Raw genomic sequence first — 17812 nt, forward strand, 5'->3', positions numbered from 1 at the left:
TTGTGCTGATTTCTGCCATATATTAACATGAATCAGCTGTAAGTACACATATGTGCGCCCCTCTTGAACCTCCCACCCACCACCCACACCAGCCCACCCCCAAGGTTGTCACAGAACACCAAGTTTGAGGAGTAATATAGGGCTCAGGAAGAATCCACCTGCTGATGCAGGAGATGTAGGTTTGATCCCTGGGTCAGGAAGATCCCTTGGAGGAGGAAATGGCAACCCACTCCAGTACTGTTGCCTGAAAAACCCCTTGGACAGAGGAGTTTGTAGGCTAAGGTCCATGCAGTCCCAAAGAGTGGGACACAACTGAAGTGACTGAGCACAGAGTGCATTTTGAAAGGAAACTTTTTCTTTTCTAAGCAGTAGATCTCAACAGTGGACCAAAAATATTCATTATTCATGTCACAAACAGATGTGCTATCATCCAGGTTCTGTTGTTTCATTTAGACAGCATAAGCAGAGTCAATTTAGCATAATTCTTAAGGGCCCTAGTATTTTCAGAAATGCAAATAAGCACTGGCTTCAACTGAAAGTCACCAGCAACATCAGCCCCTAACAAGAGTCAGCCTGTCCTTTGAAGCTTTGAAGTCAAGCCCTGACTTTTCTTTTCTAGCTATTAGAGTCCTAGATGGCATTTTCTTCCAATAGAAACATGGGGAAAACTTACATGCATATTATTAAGTGAAAGAAGTGAATCTGAAAAGGCTACATACTGTATGGTTCCAACTACACAACATTCTGGAAAAGGAAAACTATGAAGACATAAAAAATATACACACACACACACATATATATGTCATGGCTAGGGGTTAGGGGAAGGAGGAATGAATGAAACAAAGAGAATTTTTAGGGCAGTGAAATCTTCTGTATGCCACTATAACGGTAGGCGCTTGTCATTATACATTTGTCAAAACCAGCAGAATATAAAATACAAAGTTGTTGTTTTTCAGTCACTAAGTCATGTCAGACTCTTTGTGACTTCACTGATGGGAGCATACAAGTCTCCTCTATCCTCCACTATCTCCTAGAGCTTGCTCAGGTTCATGTCCATTGAGTCTGTGATGTTATATAACCATCTCATCCTCTGTCTCCTCTTCTCATTTTGCCTTCATTCGTTTCCAGCATCAGGGTCTTTTCCAGTGAGTCAGCTCCTCACCAGGTGAAAATAGTCATAAAGAATCTGCTTTCAATGCAGGAGAAGTAAGAGGCATGGATTCAACCTCTGGGTACAGCAAAATCCCCTGGAAGAGGGCATGGCAACCCACTCCACTTATTCTTGCCTGGGGAATCCTGTGGACAGAGGATCCTGGTAGGCAACAGTCCATAGGATCACAAAGAGTCAGACACAACTAAAGATGCTTAGAATGCACGACTCTTTGCATAAGGTGGCCAAAGAGTGAATACAAAGAGTGAACCCTAATGTAAACTTTGGATTGGGTCTTACAATGATGTGCCAATATAGGCTCATAAATCATAACAAATGTACCACTCTGGTGAGGGATGTTGATAGCAGAGGAGGTTGTGTATTGTGGGGACAGAAGCAGGGTATACGGGAACAATCTCTGTACTTTCTGCTCAGTTGTGCTATGAAACTAAATCTGCTCTAAAAATAAGGTTTATTAATTTTAAAACATGAAGAAGATATAAGGCTTTTCCAGACAAAATTAATGATATAATTAATTACCATCAGACTCTGCAGTAATGTTAAAACTTCACTAATCAAAGAAATATGGCCCAAGCAGCAACACGAATCTATAAAAAGAAATAAAGAAACCCAGAAAAGAAATAAAGGGAGAAAAAATAAAATTAATATTTTATTTTATAGGTCATAAAATATAATTATCTGTCTAAAAATAATTTCCATACGTTAAATTGTTTTAGTAGCATTTGTAAAAGTGAAATGTATAAGGATAAGACAAAAAAATTACAGAGCGAATTTGGAACTATCATGCTGTAAGGTCCTTAAACTACATGTGAAAGTAATGCAATAGTCCTTAAAAGTAGACTATAACTAATGGTGAATGACACAAGATCTAGGAAAACCACTTTGAAAAGTAAGAAGAAATATAATCAATAAATCAATAGAGGAAATAAAGCAGAATTATAAAAAGCTCTCAATTAACCCAAAAGAAGGCAGAGAGAAATATGGAATAAAGGAACTAACCTAGCAAAGCTATTCTGGAAAGAAGAACCGAAGGTAGAAAATCCAAACAACCTGCTTTCAATATTTATTATAAAGCTACAGTCATCACAAATATAAAAATTATTTTAAAAAAGATACATAAATCAATGGAACAAAACAGTCATGAAATAGACCTATAAAGATGTGTCAATTGGTGTTTTATATATTTATTTCATATTTTATTTTGAAGTAATATTATATTTATAGAAGTGTTGCAGAGATAGGACAGAAAAGTTCCTATATAACCATCCTCCAAGTTCACCTGAAATTAACATCTTATGTGATAATAAAAACAACAAATTACATTGATAGAATATTTTTAAATTCACCAGCTTTTTCACTTTCTTTTAATGTTCCAAGATCTAAGCCAAGACACCATGTTTCATTTAGTTATGACTCTGCTGTCTCTTCCAGTCCAGTGTTTCTCATGATGTTCTCCTCATATAAGTTAAATAAGCAGGAAGACAATATACAGCCTTGACATACTCCTTTTCCTATTTAGAACCAGTCTGTTGTTCAATGTCCAGTTCTAACTGTTGCTTCCTGACCTGCATACAGATTTCTCAAAAGGCAGTTTAGATGGTCTGATATTCCCATCTCTTTCATAATTTTCCACAGTTTATTGTGATCCACAAGTCAAAGGCTTTGGCATAGTCAATAAAGCAGAAATAGATGTTTTTCTGGAACTCTCCTGCTTTTTCCATGATCCAGCGGATGTTGGCAATTTGATCTCTGGTTCCTCTGCCTTTTCTAAAACCAGCTTGAACATCAGGGAGTTCATGGTTCACGTATTGCTGAAGTCTGGTTTGGAGAATTTTGAGCATTACTTTACTAGCATGTGAGATGAGTGCAATTGTGCGGTGGTTTGAACATTCTTTTGCATTGACTTTCTTTGGAATTGGAATGAAAACTGACCTTTTCCAGTCCTGTGGCCACTGCTGAGTTTTCCAAACTTGCTGGTATATTGAGTGCAGCACTTTCACAGCATCATCTTTCAGGATTTGAAACAGCTCAACTGGAATTCCATCACCTCCACTAGCTTTGTTCTTAGTGATGCTTTCTAAGGTCCACTTGACTTCACATTCCAAGATGTCTGGCTCTAGATGAGTGATCACATCATCATGATTATCTGGGTCGTTAAGATCTTTTTTGTACAGTTCTGAAACGTTGGACTGGAAGAAACACAAGCTGGAATCAAGATTGCTGGGAGAAATATCAATAACCTCAGATATGCAGATGACACCACCCTTATGGCAGAAAGTGAAGAGGAGCTAAAAAGCCTCTTGATGAAAGTGAAGGAGGAGAGTGAAAAAGTTGGCTTAAAGCTCAACATTCAGAAAATGAAGATCATGGCATATGGTCCCATCACTTCATGGGAAATAGATGGGGAAACCGTAGAAACAGTGTCACACTTTATTTTTTTGAGCTCCAAAATCACTGCAGATGGTGACTGCAGCCATGAAATTAAAAGACACTTACTCCTTGGAAGAAAAGTTATGACCAACCTAGATAGTATATTCAAAAGCAGAAACATTACTTTGCCAACTAAGGTCTGTCTAGTCAAGGCTATGGTTTTTCCTGTGGTCATGTATGGATGTGAGAGTTGGACTGTGAAAAAGGCTGAGCACCGAAGAATTGATGCTTTTGACTGTGGTGTTGGAAAAGACTCTTGCGAGTCCCTTGGACTGCAAGGAGATCCAACCAGTCCATTCTGAAGGAGATCAACCCTGGGATTTTTTGGAAGGAATGATGCTAAAGCTGAAGCTCCAGTACTTTGGACACCTCATGCGAAGAGTTGACTCATTGGAAAAGACTCTGATGCTGGCAGGGATTGGGGGCAGTATGAGAAGGGGATGACCCAGGATGAGATGGCTGGATGGCATCACGGACTCGATGGATGTGAGTCTGAGTGAACTCCGGGAGATGGTGATGGACAGGGAGGCCTGGTGTGCTGTGATTCATGGGGTCGCAAGGAGTCGGACACAACTGAGTGACTGAACTGAACTGCTGTCTCTTCCAATCTATGAGAGATTTCCATCCTTTCCTTAGTTTTCATGAATTTAATAACTTTGAATAGCTTTGGTCAAGTGTTTTTAGAAAGCCCCTTACTTTGAATTTAGCTGATATTTTCTCATAACTGGGCTAGAGTTAGAATTTGAGGGAAATAATCACAAGAGGAAGAATCCATTTCATTGCATTAGATCAGGAAGGACATGATAGTGACATGGTTTATTAACATCACCAAGATGTGAAACTCAATCCCCGAGTATCCCTCTGCTACTACTGCTGCTAAGTAGCTTCAGTCGTATCTGACTCTGTGCGACCCCATAGATGGCACCCCACCAGGCTCCCCGTCCCTGGGATTCTCCAGGCAAGAACACTGGAGTGGGTTGCCATTTCCTTCTCCAATGCAGGAAAGTGAAAAGTGAAAGTGAAGTCACTCAGTCGTGTCCGACTCTTCACGACCCCATGGACTGCAGCCCACCAGGCTCCTCAGTCTATGGGATTTTCCAGGCAAGAGTACTGGAGTGGGATGCCATTGCCTTCTCTGGAGTATCTCTCAGTTTTCTACAATTTAAAGTTCCTTTCCAAATTCTATTCATTAGAATTAAGTGTTTTATAAGATATAAAGATTCTTTTGATGACAAAACAAGACACAATGACCCTCTGGTAGACTGAAGGCAGAACCTTTTGCTGCTTACAGCTGCAAAAGAGAGAAGGCTGCTAAGGACTTTTAAAGTCCTATTTTTAGATTCATACATGTTTATATTTGATATTCTTGGAGAGTTGACCTCTTTTTTATTGTTTATGCCCCTTATCTCTGAAAATAACTCTTGCTCTGTAATTTGTTTTATCTAAAATCATTATGGATATCCCAGATTTTTCTTTCATGTTTTCATGGTACAAATTGTTTAATTTTTTTATTTTTAATCTAAGTATATATTTATATTTAAAATATGTTTCTCATAAGGAATCAAGTAATTATGTTCATTGTAAAACTTGCATATGAAAAATTGTCCTTTATCCATAACGGGGCTTTTCTTGTGGCTCAGCTGTAATCAGGAGATACTGGTTCCATCCTTAGATTTGGAAGATCCTCTGGAGAAGAAAATGGCAACATGTCTAGAAAATTCCATGGACAGAGGAGCCTGGCAGGCTACAGCCCTTGGGGTCTCAAAAGAGTTTGGATATGACTTAGTAACGAAATAGCAACAACAATCCATAGTAGACCCAGGTTGGAAACTATCAACTATCCTTCAGCTAGTTAATAGATAAACAAGCTATTTTTTCTCCATACCAGGGAATACTACTCAGCAATAAAAAATAACAACTACTGATACTCTCAGCAAAACAGACACATATATTAAAATCAATTTGTTGAGAGACAGAAAAACCAAAAGACTACATAAGGTCTGAGATCATTTATATAACATTATAAAAAGGACATTAATATAAAGCCAAAAAGACAAAATCAAAAAACAGACCAGTGGATTCTAGGCACTGAGCTTGGGCTACATGGGAGAAATATTTTGACTGTTGAAAGCAGATTATATTAACATCGTGAAGGCAGACATAGGACACTATTTATTTGTCACAACTCACTGAACTATATACCACACAGAATGAGTTTTGCTGTAGGTAAATCAAAAACATTTGAAGTTAACTTAACTTTAACTACCAAAGGACAACTAGATGCACACAATAGAGAGAATTATTTGAGCAATGGACTAAGAGGCTCCCTAGAATCCTAATATGGACAAAATTAACTTCAGAACTTTACTGGAAATCATTTATAGTGCTTTGTATAAAAATTGTGCTCAAGGTAACTCATATCACATTTTATCTAGTGTGGATATGTGAACATGGATTTTCATTTTCTTCACTTTCTCAACTTGTTCTCTATTTTCAATGGTAGACTCTAACAAAGAGCAGATTTGTATTGTATACTTACTGAATAAATACATTTTGCTATGGTGTCTTAAGGTTAACTACTACAGAATGATCAATGCAAAGAAATAGAGGAAAATAATAGAATGGGAAAGACTAGAGATAGCTTCAAGAAAATTAGAGATACCAAGGGAACCATTTCATGCAAAGATGGGCTCAATAAAGGACAGAAATGGAATGGACCTAACAGAAGCAGAAGATATTAAGAAGAGGTGGCAAGAATACACAGAAGAACTGTACAAAAAAGATCTTCACGACCCAGATAATCATGAAAGTGTGATCACTCACACTCACCTAGAGCCGAACATCCTGAATGTGAAGTCAGGTGGGTCTTAGGAAGCATCACTATGAACAAAGCTAGTGGAGGTGTAGGATTCCAGTTGAGCTATTTCAAATTCTAAAAGATGATGCTGTGAAAGTGCTGCACTTAGTATGCCAGCAAATTTGGAAAACTCAGCAGCAGCCACAGGACTGAAAAGGTCAGTTTTCATTCCAATCTCAAAGAAAGCCAATGCCAAAGAAACCTCAAACTACCACACAATTGCACTCACCTCATTCGCTAGTAAAGTAATGCTCAAAATTCTCCAAGCCAGGCTTCAGCAATACGTGAACCCTGAACTTCCAGATGTTCAAGCTGGTTTCAGGAAAGGCAGAGGAATCAGAGATCAAATTGCCAACATCCACTGGATCATGGAAAAAGCAAGAGAGTTCCAGAAAAACATCTATTTCTGCTCTATTTACTATGCCAAAGCCTTTGACTGTGTGGATCACAATAAACTATGAAAAATTCTGAAAGAGATGGGAATACCAGACCACCTGACCTGCCTCTTGAGAAACCTGTACAGGTCAGGAAGCAACAGTTAGAACTGGACATGGAACAACAGACTGGTTCCAAATAGGAAATGGAGTACGTCAAGGCTGTATATTATCACCCTGCTTATTTAACTTCTATGCAGAGTACATCATGAGAAACGCTGGGCTGGATGAAGCACAAGCTGGAATCAAGATTGTTGGAAGAAATATCAATAACCTCAGATATGCAGATGACACAACCCTTATGGCAGAAAGTGAAGAAGAACTAAAGAGCCTCTTGATGAAGTGAAAGAAGAGAGTGAAAAAGTTGGCTTAAAGCTCAACATTCAGAAAACTAAGATCATGGCATCCAGTCCCATCACTTCATGGCAAATAGAGGGGGAAACAGTGGAAACAGTGGCTGACTTTATTTTTCTGGGCTCCAAAATCAGATGGTGATTGCAGCCATGAAATTAAAAGATGCTTGCTCCTTGGAAGGAAATTTATGACCAACCGAGACAGCATATTAAAAAACAGAGACATTACTTTGCCAACAAAAGTCTGTCTAGTCAAGGCTATGGTTTTTCCAGTGGTCATGTATGGATGTGAGAGTTGGTCTATAAAGAAAGCTAAGCACAGAATTGATGCTTTTGAACTGTGGTGTTGGAGAAGACTCTTGAGAGTCGCTTGGACTACAAGGCAATTCAATCTGTCCGTCCTAAAGGAGATCACTCCTGGGTGTTCATTGGAAGGACTGATGTTGAACCTGAAACTCCATAACTTTGGCCACCTCATGTGAAGACCTGACTTATTTGAAAAGACCCTGATGGTGGAAAGATTGAGGGCAGGAGGAGAAGGGAATAACACAGGATGAGATGGTTGGATGGCATCACTGACACAATGAACAGGGGTTTGGGTGGAGTCCGGGAGTTGGTGATGGACAGGGAGGCATGGTGTGTTGCAGTTCATGGGGTTTCAAAGAGTCGGACACAATTAAGCAACTGAACTGACTGACTGATTTTGGACTGAGTCTATACATAAAGATTAAGTAATGTAAAGACATATTAATTCAAAGACTGCTTCTTTACATCAAGGACTCTCTTCCTAGAGGGATCAGAATTCCATTTACAACCTTTACAAAATGTTTTCTTTGCCAGCCTGACAATGGACTAAGAGGTTTTGATGGCTGACATAGATATATGCATCAAACAAGTTTAAGTATATGTTGATTAAGTTTTGCAATAAAACAATCATTTAAATAGCATTAAGTCAATATCTTTAGAAATTGGCATATTTCTGATTTTCCCCTTCTTATGACTGCAGCCATGAAATTAAAAGATGCTTACTCCTTAGAAGAAAAGGTATGACCAACCTAGATAGCATATTGAAAAGCAGAGACATTACTTTGCCAACAAAGGTCCATCTAGTCAAGGCTATGGTTTTTCCAGTGGTCATATATGGATGTGAGAGTTGGACTGTGAAGAAGGCTGAGCGCCGAAGAATTGATGCTTTTGAACTGTGGTGTTGGAAAGGACTCTTGAGAGTCCCTTGGATTGCAAGGAGATCCAACCAGTCTATTCTGAAGGAGATCAGCCCTGGGATTTCTTTGGAAGGAATGATGCTAGAGCTGAAACTCCAGTACTTTGGCCACCTCATGTGAAGAGTTGACTCATTGGAAAAGACTCTGTTGCTGGGAGGGATTGGGGGCAGGAGGAGAAGGGGATGGCAGAGGATGAGATGGCTGGATGGCATCACAGACTTGATGGACGTGAGTTTGAGTGAACTCCGGGAGTTGGTGATGGACAAGGAGGCCTGGCGTGCTGCAATTCATGGGGTCGCAAAGACTGGGACATGACTGAGCAACTGAAATGAACTGAACGAAACTGAACTGAATGTTAAGTAAGTAAAAAATAGTGGTCTCTTATATCAAGAGCTTTGTCATTTCTCCTTTCTCTGTGTATTATGAGCTATGTATCCTCATGTATGCACCTCTTTCACTATAGTTATCTACTTCCTGGAAAGCTCAGCAGGTAAAGAATCTGCCTGCAACGCAGGACACTCCGGAGATGTGGGTTCTATCCCTGGGTCGGGAAGATCCTCAGGAAGAGGGTATGGCAACCCACTCCAGTATTTTTGCCTGGAGAATCCCACACACTTAAAGCAACGGATCACGCATGCACTCATAATTTAATTAATGAACACACAGGTTTCTGAAGCACTTTACGTGCTGTTACACCTTCTATATTCTGCTAGATTATTTTTGTCTGATTTTATCAGGTGGCACAGTGGTAAAGAATCCACCTAACAATGCAGGAGACGCAAGAGATGTAGGTTTGATTCTTGGGTCAGAAGACCCCCTGGAGAAGGAAATGACAACCAACTCCACTATTCTTGCTTGGAAAATCCCATGAATAGAGATGCCTTGCAGGCTACAAGTCCATGGTGTCAAAAAAGAGTTGGACATGCCTGAGTGACTGAGCACATTTTGATTAAAACATACACACACATGCATATGAACACATACTTTGCACATATAGCTTCAATTCATATCCTTGCCTATCACATTTGTCTGTCTCTTGAATGAGCTTCAGTAAAAGGAAGTTTCTAAAATGTTTTTCTTTATTTTGGTTTCTTAATATGTACGACTCAGGGTCTCTTCACTTGCTTCACCTTTTACTATGAATTGGCATTAGTTTTAAGACACAAACAAATGGCCTTTCCAAAATTTTTTGGCTGAACACTATAATGTCAACTGTCTTAATTAATCATATATATATATGTATATATATATATGGTATCATTCAAATATTAGCTACTTCTCTTACTAGCAAACAGAAAATGACCTCAACTTTCAGCCAGTAACCTATTTGGTCCCTTCTCCTTGCCCCAGAGAACTGATGTCTACAGAACCTTCTGTAGCTCTCAGAACTCTTTACTTTCACATAGGCTGTGTCTCAAAACCTAACAATATAATCCAATAACTGTTTTTTAACCTCATTTATATTGAGAGGCTGATTTTTGCTCAACATTTCTTACCTGATTTTGTTCATATTAATTAATGTCATTTTTACCTCTTACACATTTTTATTCCCAATGTCCATCTAATTGTGTACCATTTATATTATATTGGACTTCCCTGGTGGCTCAGAGGTTAAAGCATTTGCCTGCAATGCAGGAGACCTGGGTTTGATCCCCGGGTCAGGAAGATCCCCTGGAGAAGGAAATGGCAACCCACTCCAGTATTCTTGCCTGGAGAATCCCATGGACGGAAGAGCCTGGTGGGCTACAGTCCACGGGGTCGCAAAAAGTTGGACACGACTGAATGACTTCACTTATATTTTCCTCCATTCTCACTGTTTTTTTTCCCCCTTGCATTACCTTTCTCTATGCTTTCTTGCTTTTTCAGACTTTGCTTTTCCTTTTCCTCTGGGCTTCTTTTTGAGATGCTAATCCCTCTGTGATTGTCTCCCTTCTTCAGCACTGAACCCTGACTCTACCATTTGGCAATCAGCCATAGCCAAAGAGCTAGCTCTGAGTTTGGTTTAAACTTTATTGCTTATTTCACAGATGGAAGAATGATTTTGCTGATTTTCATTAAGGTTTTTCACACATAGCCTCCTACTCTTTAGTTTTCTCATTTCTCTCTCTCCCTTTTTTTTTGGGGGGGGGGGGGCTTTGAAAAATATCTTTTTTTCCCCGTTTTTTTTTTTTTTTTTCTTCCTTTGAAAACCCTTCTTTTTCACTTTAAATTGCTCCTATTTTCTGTGTCCAGATGCCTACAGTTCCTCTTCCCCTCTAAATATTCAAAGCACACTTCCTTTATTTTTTCTGACATATATCTCCCTTCTCTTGTTTTGTCCTCGTTCTGTCATGCTCGGACTTCCCTGGTGGCTCAGACGGTAAAGCTTCTGTCTACAATGCGGGAGACCCGGGTTCCATCCCTGGGTCGGGAAGATCCCCTGGACAAGGAAATGGCAATCCACTCCAGTACTATTGCCTGGAAAATCCCATGGACAGAAGAGCCTGGTAGGCTACAGTCCAGGGGGTCGCAAAGAGTTGGACACTACTGAGTGACTTTGCTACTTCACGCACTCACTCACTCAATCATGCTCAGGCTAGGCAGTCAGCTACACAGAAGAAATTGGTCAGTAAACCAAACTGCCTTTGTATATTCTACAGAAAATAAGCATGCAAACAAAACATTACAAGTAATGTACATCCATGGCTTTTGAGTAAAGGCATGGATTCAAGCAAAGAAAAGTGAAAAATACAAGGAAATTGTAAAAGGAAGAAAGAGAAAAGACAGATACAGAATATCGTATTTGAACTAGGTTTGAACTAGATTGAAGGTCAGAACGGAAGTGCAAGGAGGAAAGTTATTCAGTCTGAAACAATTACAACTCACGATACAGTGTCTTAAGGTGACAGGAGTAGCAGCTGTGAAGGACTAAGAGCGACACATGCTTCTGTGAAATATGTTCTGCTTTTCTGACTTACAATGATTGTTATGAAACCTAATCCAAAAATAGAAAGAATAAGCAAAGCACATTGAAAATTTTATCTTAATAATTCAAGACTGCTGACTTATTTCCTTTACCCACACCCTAATTAGTTTCTGCATACAATGTCAGCACTTATTGTCATGGGTGAACTTTCTTATATTTGAAACCAGACAAAATGTGACCACTCTTTTAAAATTAAAATTGCAAAGTAAAATCCACAAAACACTATTTACCAATGTCATTCTTAGTAACTTTTGGATTCCATTTATTTGGCTATTTGGGAAAGCAATTTATCTTTGCATAATGGTTTCCAATCTGCATTTTAAAATGTTACAAAAATAAGAAGCTTGTCTAGCTTCTTATGTAAAAGGCATCATTGCCCTTCATATTTAAGATGTTATTACAAAGGTAATGCTATTTTTATATGTAGGACTGATGAAACTGTTTATGTTTAGAGAAAAAAGCTAAGGAAAGTATAAAAGCATAGTGATACACCAATCCTTTTTCTTTCCTCTGTAATATGAGCACATTTAAATTTATGTAGCTAAGATAATATCAACAACATACTTGCCTTCAACAATTATTTTTTTGTCATCAAATCATTTGTTATAATAGTTTCTTAAATTTGTGGGAAATGATGTGATTATGGATATTATTCACAGCAAATGGGTTGTTATATATCAAATCATAGGGTAGAAATAGTGAGAAAACTAATAAGGGTGAAATTTCTTATATTAAAATAGGTAAAAGCAGGACTTTTAAAGCTCTGCCTAACATGCCACAAATCTGTGTCATAGCTCTCATCTTTTGAAACACCTTGTTCCCAAATCCAAACCTTATTTAAATTCATTTTGCTTTCAACCCTGTTGTTTTTTAAAGGGTTAAGGTAAGCTAAATATTTTACTTTAACAGATAATGCAACCACATCCATAACTTGCACCTTTTAGGTTTCTCTTAACTAAGAAGGATGAAAATGAAATTAACCTTCAATAAACACACTTTAAAGAGCATTTAACTACTGTATAAAAGTAATGCATTTTACTTCTTTTGGCTCTACACACTTTATATTTTAACTTGGTTTCTATTTATGTTAACTCGAGACTCTCCCATCTCAGTTCCCTTATTGGAATTTGCATAACCTACTGCACAGTCTGGTATTTCTTTCCATGACAGAAATTATAATTCCTAAAGTCTCCCAGAACCTTGTTAGACTGTGGGATCATGGACCACAATCTTCACCCTGAAGGTGCAGCCTTAGGGCATGTGTTCTAATAGGCTTCTCAACCTGAGTGGCCTTAGCCTGGATTTTGATTTCTGTACCTCTCAAACCAAAGACATCAAAATGAGATTTTTTTTTTGTTCCCAATTAGTGAATACTGTCAGGGTTTTATGATATTGTTTATCTTGCTCCATTGTTGCTCTCCTCTCCATTTGGTTTGAGTCTCAGATCTATAACTCACTAGAAGTATAAACTTGTTAAAGTTATTAGACCTCTCAATTATTTCTTCCATAAAATGAGAAGAATTAGAAAACCTATTTTATACCATTGTTTAAGCTCAATATATATGAAATGTTCATAGTGTTTGGCATACAGCAAGCTTTACATAGATTATCTACTGTCAGTAATATTGTCATTATCATTATTATTCTATCCTATCATCTTCTGAAGCCAAGTGAAGTGAAGTCGCTCAGTCGTGTCCAACCCTTCACGACCCGTCCATGGGTCCTCCGTCCCACGGGTCCATGGGTCCATGGGTCCTCCGTCCCATACTACACTCCTCCGTCCATGGGATTTTCCAGGCAAGAGTACTGGAGTGAGTTGCCATTTCCTTCTCCAGAGGATCTTCCTGACCCAGGGACTGAACCCAGGTCTCCCAGACTGTAGGCAGACGCTTTACTGTCTGAGCCACCAGGGAAGTCAAATAAAACGTATAGTTTTCCCCAGAATAGCTTGTGAAAAATCATCTCCTTTATATTTTACCCGTGGATATTGTTACTAGATATCATCATCTCTTACTTGTCTGCTTAACCATATTCTGATATTATTCAATGAGAACCTCTTTCTAGAAAAAAAAAAAAAAAACTCCCAATTCCTTGAATCAGAAATAGTCATTGTCTCCTATTTTCTCACTTGAAAAATGTCACTTACTATAACAGTCATTCATTTTCTTTGTTTTGCACTGGACATTTGTCCCTGTTTTCCCTAGAAGAACATAAATTTGTATTTTTGGAGAATATATTAGCTTGATGTTTTTAATTCTGAGTGCTTAGTACAGTGCTTTGAATAGAGTAGGTGCTCAAAAAATACTCACATATTTAAATTCAATAATATAAATAAATAGAATGAAATGGCAACCCAATCCAGTGTTCTTGCCTGGAGAATCCCAGGGACAGGGGAGCCTGGTGCACTGCCATCTGTGGGGTCACACAGAGTTGGACACGACTGAAGCAATTTAGCAGCAGCAGCCACAATCAACCTCAAACAAGTTTGAAACTTTCTTTCTGTTGTATTATGTAGTATGAAACACACTGTGTGTATATGCAACCTGAAAGAAACTATAGGAAATAATGAGATTTTTCTAATTTGTAACTATAGAATTTCAATATGCCATGTTTTCCATTTTTGCATGTCAGGTATCAGTTTTATTCACTCATGACTCCCCCCTTTATAATTTCTTATATAGCTTGTAGTGAAACTTTTATAAGCGTGAAAGTCTGAACAATAAAATGTATTACTACTGTATGGTAAGAGGAAGTATTTTTCAGTGTTCAAACTAGTGATGAAATGGTGTACTGATTTTATAACCACCATGTAATCAAACTAGATTCTTTCCTCAGTACTATTACAAGACTTATAGAAAAAAAAAAATTGTGGCAGAAGAGTGTTAATCTTACTAAAAATCTATAAGCATTTCTCTATTCTCAGTTTAGGCACGGTCATATAACTAATGCTTACCAGTGGATATCAACCAACCTATCTGCGACTTTTGAATCAAAGTAAATATATGGCTTGGGTGTGTGCATGCTAAGTTGTTTCAGTTGTGTCTAACTGTTTGCAACCACCTAGACTATAGCCAGCAGGCTCCTCTGTCCATAGAATTTTTCAGGCCAGAATACTGAAGTGGGTTGCCTTGCCCTCCTCCAGGGGATCTTCCCAACCAAGGGATGGAATCCACATCTCATGTGTCTCTGGCACTGGCAGGCAGATTCTTAACCGCTAGCCCACCTGGGAAGCCCAAATACATCATTTACTGACAGATAAATAAGGGCTTCCCTGACAGATACATTCTTATCTCTTGAGAAATCTGTATGCAGGTCAGGAAGTAACAGTTAGAACTGGACATGGAACAACAGACTGGTTCCAAATAGGGAAAGGAGTACTTCAAGCCTGTATATTGTCATCCTGCTTATTTAACTTAAATGCAGAGTATATCATGAGAAACGCTGGGCTGGATGAAGCACAAGCTGGAATCAAGATTGCTGGGAGAAATATCAATAACCTCAGATATGCAGATGATACCACCAGAAAGCTAAGAAGAACTAAAGAGCCTCTTGATGAAGGTGAAAGAGTTCGCTTAAAACTCAACATTTAGAAAACTAAGATCATGGCATCTGGTCCCATCACTTCATGGCAAATGGATGGGGAAACAGTGACAGACTTTATTTGGGGGGGGGTGCTCCAAAATCACTGCAGATGGTGATTGCTGCCATGAAATTAAAAGATGCTTGCTCCTTGGAAGAGAAGTTATGACAAACCTAGATAGTGTATTAAAAAGCAGAGACATTACTTTGCCAACAAAGGTCTGTCTAGTCAAAGCTATGTTTTATCCCGTAGTCATGTATTCATTTGAAAGTTGGACTATAAAACAAGCTGAGCTCCGAAGAATTGATGCTTTTGAATTGTGGTGTTGGAGAAGACTCTTGAGAGTCTCTTGAACTACAAAGAGATCCAACCAGTTCATCCTAAGTGAAATCAGTTATGAATATTCATTGGAAGGACTGATGCTGAAGCTGAAACTCCAATACTTTGGCCACCCGATGTGCAGACCTGACTCAATTGAAAAGACTCTGATGCTGGGAAATATTGAAGGTGGGAGGAGAAAGGGACAACAGAGGATGAGATGGCTGGATGGCATCACGATGACATGAGTTTGAGTAGGCTTCGGGAGTTAGTGATGGACAGGGAAGCCTGGCCTGCTGCAGTCCATGGGGTAGCAAAGAGTCTGACACAACTAAGCAACTGAACTGAACTGAACTGACAGATAAATATAGTCACTTTCAAAATTCTCTTATTTAAACATCTAAGAGATGGTGGAGTTAGAACATTCAAGCAGTCTGAATTAAGGGAGCATCATGTTACACAGATGAGTCCTTCAACCCTCATCCATCTATCTATACGTAACCTATCTATATGTATACATACGATTTTTGCAAACATCAAACTAAGAAATATACATACAGTTTTTCTTGTCATAAGTATAAGCTATCAAGATTTATTAATATTTGCTTAAGATTAGTCTATTCTGGCTAATAATACTGGCTAAATAATTTAAAGGACAGATAGCCTTTAGCAGGCATTTATTTTTAGAAATAAGTGCATTGCAAATAAAAGCTTTCCCTTTGTTCTAGCCATTTCCACTTGGTTGGCCAATAAATATTTTCCCATAATTATCGGTGATTACAGATTCATTTGCACTTAAATATTCTTGCTTACTGTTGGTTTTCATTTTTGGTAGTGAAGCTACCTTCTCCAATGCAGGTTCCATAAATTGCTATATATAGCATATTAATGAAGGAATTTCTAAGTGGAAAAATAACCTACAGAATTTGCTGCTCTTATTTGTATGGCATCTATTTAGTTTAGAATTTTAACTTTCAAAAATAAAGCCTAATAAAATTATGTAAGTAATTTTGCAAACGATACAGTCTCTGTTAACCACAACAGCAACTCAAATATTATTCTTTTAGCTTTCCACCCGATAATGCCACATATCCACCAGGATACAGATACAAGCAACTCTTTGAGTTCAATCCATCTTAAAATTTTCTGATAATAACAGTCACTAGTAAGCATTATGCACCGGGATCTCTCCTAATTCCTATATGTAGAAACAAGTAGGTCTGTGGATGTAGGTTTTCTTTTCAGTGATATTGATTATTCCTTGATCTATGATGAGGATGGTAAATGGCCTAGTGGAGGCAAGTATTTCCACCCAGGATAAGCACTGACTCTGCTACAGAGAGGCTTACTTGTACCAAGTTCATATCCTTCTTCACACACATTGATGAGAGTGAGCACCTCCAGGAAATCACAATTTTAGTCTAATATTGAGACTTTTCTCCCCTTAATGAAGGGAAAGAAAAAGAACAAGGAAAATATTGCCTAACTCTCTTCTGTGAGTTGCTTCCTGACCCTCTTTGATGTGAGTAGACATCCTAGGAGTTGTGGTCTCAACCTGAGAATGGGTTTACTTTTTTTTCCTTAATTTTTAAAATTTTAATGGAGCATAATTGCTTTACAATGTTGTGTTGGTTTTTGCTGTACAACATGAATCAGCTTTAAGTGTGTGTGTGTGTATGTGTATATATATATCCCTTCTCTCTTGTGCCTCCCACACATACCCCTCATCCCATTCCTCTAGGTCATCAGAGAGCACTAGACAAATTACCAATGACATTTTTCACAGAAGTAGAACAGTTTGTCTGGAAACAGAAAAGACCCTGAACAGCCAACGCAATCTTGAGAAAGAAAAACAGACCTGGAGGAATCAACTTTTCTGACCTCAGACTATACCACAAGGCAACAGAAACCAAGACAGTATGGTACTGGCCCCAAAACAGAAATGCAGATTAATGGTGCAGGATAAAAAGCCCAGAGATGATATCCATGCACTCATGGGTATGTTATGTTGGACAAAGGAGGCAAGAATATACAGTAGGTTTACTCTTGACTCTCTGTTTGGCAAAATTGTGGACAGTGATTGTGCTAACTCTGTCCTGACTCCACGGATGGAGGAAAAAGTGTATTAGATGGTAGAAAAAGTTATTTCTGGAATAATCAATTAATTATTTAGAATTAAACAGAAAGGAAAATACCACTCATTTTTCTACTCCATTCTTAGAATAAGCATGATTTTTTAAGACAAAATATGTGATGAATACAAGAAAAAATTACATTAAAAGAAACTCTATTGTTATTCTAAGATGTACAGGGCAAAAATGAAGTATATCAGAAGTGTCACTGTCAAAGATAAAAAGAAAGGAAAGGAAAATAAGAGTAGAAGTGATATTGTAAGAGGTATATAGAAGCATTTTTGGTGAAGAATTTTACTGCTTGCTGGAACAGCAAAGTGTAATGTACAAGGTGGTACTAATCACTTCA

This window comes from Oryx dammah, unplaced genomic scaffold (genome assembly GCF_014754425.2).
Source record: "Oryx dammah isolate SB20612 unplaced genomic scaffold, SCBI_Odam_1.1 HiC_scaffold_11081, whole genome shotgun sequence".
In the NCBI taxonomy this organism is placed as follows: domain Eukaryota; kingdom Metazoa; phylum Chordata; class Mammalia; order Artiodactyla; family Bovidae; genus Oryx; species Oryx dammah.